Source organism: Pinus tabuliformis, chromosome 1_2 (assembly GCF_031772625.1).
Source record: "Pinus tabuliformis cultivar Carrire ecotype Pingquan chromosome 1_2, CPIR1, whole genome shotgun sequence".
Lineage (NCBI taxonomy): Eukaryota > Viridiplantae > Streptophyta > Pinopsida > Pinales > Pinaceae > Pinus > Pinus tabuliformis.
The window spans coordinates 497,828,327-497,831,609 of NC_142298.1; the positions used below are offsets into that span (position 1 = coordinate 497,828,327).

General features: G+C 38.4%; 1 long non-coding RNA gene across 2 annotated transcripts; it reads left to right on the forward strand.

Annotated features, from left to right (window-relative positions):
- Positions 1 to 712: 712 nt before the first annotated feature.
- On the forward strand, positions 713 to 1,527 carry LOC149206519 (uncharacterized). Of its 2 annotated transcripts, XR_016251930.1 has the most exons (4): positions 713 to 840; positions 948 to 1,017; positions 1,116 to 1,147; positions 1,289 to 1,527. It is a non-coding gene; the product is annotated as an uncharacterized LOC149206519 (long non-coding RNA). The 2 variants fall into 2 exon arrangements; XR_016251929.1 differs by having other exon boundaries at positions 1,116 to 1,527.
- Positions 1,528 to 3,283: the final 1,756 nt, after the last annotated feature.

Genomic DNA, 3,283 nt, shown 5'->3' on the forward strand with positions numbered 1-3,283 from the left:
TAAGCTAGAAAGGATGGGAAAGAGTACTAAATGAGAGTTTTACTTAACAGACAGTTAGAACATAGAAAGGATGGGAAAGAGTACTAAATGAGAGTTTTACTTAACAGACAGTTAGAACATAGTTATTTTATCTTTAGAGTTAAATAACCTTGTAACAGGCATTTCAAGGCAAATCATTTACCCAATCATAAAAATAAAAAGTAAAAAAATAAAGGAGTTGTCTATAATGCGACTTTTTGAGATTCCGGTGACGGAATCCGGCGGAAGAAATTGAGATGAAATCATGATTTGTTGCAGTTAAAATGGTTTTTTAACTGCATATTCGGATTCAGCACCCTGAAAAACCCCTGGGACAGTTTCATTGTGCAGAAATTAGCTATCAAACTTGGATTCCAATAAATTACTGCCGGATTTTCACCGGAAAAAATCGCCGGAAAAGCTTTCAAAAAGTCGCGTTAAAGACTACTCCAAAAATAAATATCACTAGATTTTTACCACCACGTAATTTGTGTCATCTGCAGAATTTATGGTTGATATGACATTGTAACATTGGCTTTATGGCACGCGTTAAGCAAATTTCGAGATACGCATTCCCTGTAGTCGCCCAAAAAGGTCCGAGGACCCAGGACACTTGGCATCTCTAGATCCAATGGTCCTCGGTAGCCAGGGTTTGTTGTGGTAACCAACTCCTTTACTCTGTTCCGCAATCAAGGTCTTTTGGCTTTTTTGTGTTTCCATTTGATTGCTCTGCAACATAGTATGCGTTTCTTCATGGCGATGAGGGTTTCTGCGTACAAGAACCCCACTCACCGGCAAGCTACAACATGCATTATCCCTTTGGTAAACAATGCACTGGTTTCCTTGAGATTCTGGTTAATATTGATAATGTTTTTCTTTTCCCAAAGGCACAAGTAAGAGTTCTAAGTAGATTTTCTTGAACCGTGCAGGTGGTTCCTGCTAAAGCCGGCTCCTTACCCTCGGATGGAGATGATTCTGGAAACAAATGTCCTCACCCAGGTAAAGACTGTGTTACTAACAGGGTTTCGGGTTCTATCTCTTTCATCAGAGAGAAAGGGGCTATGAATCTAACCTTAGGTTCATGGTTAATAGTGCAGGTCAGTATCGCAGCTCCAAAACTATCTCACGGGTGAGTTATTTGCTCGGGTTCTCTTTCACCATTCAGTATTACCGCTCGGTGAGGTTTCTACTAACTCGGTTTTGATTCTGGTTGCATGTACACATTCTCCTCGAACCTCCTCATATCTCTTTTCCCTCTGCTGCCATCCAGGTTGGTTTATCACTAAACCCTCGAAGGATTTTATCATTCAACAAGCCCTCTGATTGCCTAACTACTTAGCATGAGGATGTCTGGATGTAGTGTTGCCCTGGTTTCCTGGGTTGTAGAGTTTTAGTGGCCTTCTTGCCTAGGACCTAGATGGGTGACCCAATCTTTGTTTTTAATGTTAAGCTTTGAACACCAACTGTGCTTATAATTTATTGATTCCTCCTGTTATAAATATTGGTGTAAACGGAAGTCTTTTATCAATCCCTATGGGAATAGGTCATTACTCGGTTGTTCAGATAGCCCAACTGAGGGTTTTGTTTATTCTTTCAAATTCTAAAGATTTCCTGCATATAAAAACTTGTTGTGTAATTTCCTTCAAGAAATGGTCTTTGCATCAATGGTAAGGGTTTTGAATGTAACATTTTATGGTGTTGCTTTTGTTAACTAGTAATATTGTTTCTTTGTTTCAAGTACCCTGTTCGAACTACTATATTCTATATGTTCGACTATCTCAAAATGGGCCTTTTCTAGCTCAGGTTCGCTTAGGTAAGGTGAGAAGGTAAGTCGGTTTACCCGCTTGTCCGCATCGGGCAAGGTCATCCCCTATTATGAAAAGTGAGGAAGATCAGGCATAACCGGAAGAATTGTGTGAAATAAGTGGATTTATCCGGTTGGGGCATCATTTCTCTGGTTCTATTTATTCCCTTTCCTATATTATTTCTATAAGGTCTGGGTATTGTTTATTTTAATTAGGTTATAAATACTTTTGATGCTACAATCATATTTCCATCGTTGTTTATATATGCATATCCAGTTCATTGATTTTACAGTCTGTGCTAATAATTATGGAGAATAACTAGGTTTGCTCTTGACTCTAAGGTTCAAGGCTCATCGATTTTCGACTCTGTTTTCAATTATGCAGTTGCTTTGTTCTTGTGCGACTATTCAAGATATTTCTGAGTTTTTGATTCATGCTTTCCATTCATTATTTGAGTTGTATCTCGTCCAGATTGTAACCATTGCACACACAGTGTAGTAGTTAATCTTTATTCAAGTACACAGTCTTATTAGTTTTAATCTAAGACACAAAAGAAATAATTGTTTGTTGCCTAACACAAAACGAATTAACAGTGATCTTTGTAGTACTCATTTCATCTGTTTATAGTAATCTAACAACACTAAAAGTACCAATTCTTATTAATCATTGAGACATAAAAGTTTAGGTACTTATCTCTTCACTATCTTGTAGCCAATAGTTCCTCTTCGAGAAGATCTCACCACCCAGCCGTGAGTCTGGAAATTACGTCCAGACTCTCCCTCGAGCTCTTCCTCCTCCCAACAGTAGTTATGAGGTCTGTCTTAGTCTGGGTATCTTGAAGCATCAGGACTAACTTTCCAGCATCAAGTCACATACCCTTATGAATGTATTCCAGATTTCCCACTGGTTTATTCCACCCAACTCTAGGAACTTTTGATGGGAGCACCCTGCCCTTTTTGACCAATCTTATCTTTTCCTCTCCTCAATTCTCTAGCCCCCTAGGCCTTCCTCAAATTCTCCTTTTGGAGAGACAGGTGAGTAACCACCTTAGCTGTCTTAGGAGGTTAACAACTGTTTCTTTCAGTTCTTGCAAAAAAAAAATGTTTTAACTCTTATTATGCATTACTTGTAAAAATGTTTTGGCCACCCAATCATAATTATTTAATGTTCTTTATCGAGCATTTGATGACAAAATCATAATAGTAAATAAAAGTAAGTAAAAACAATAACACAAGTTAAATGTCCATATAACGTGGAGTGTTACATCTTCCCCCCCTTATTAGGAACACCATCCCTAATGTTCTCTTTGATTTACGAACATAGTGTAGGATAAGCTTTCTGCATGAAATCCTCTTCTTCCTAGGTGGCTTCTTCTGGGCCAAAGTGCTTCCACTACACTTTAACCTAGGTGATGGCTTGTTTCTCCAAGGTTGTTTCTCTCCGTTCGAGATTACAAAGAG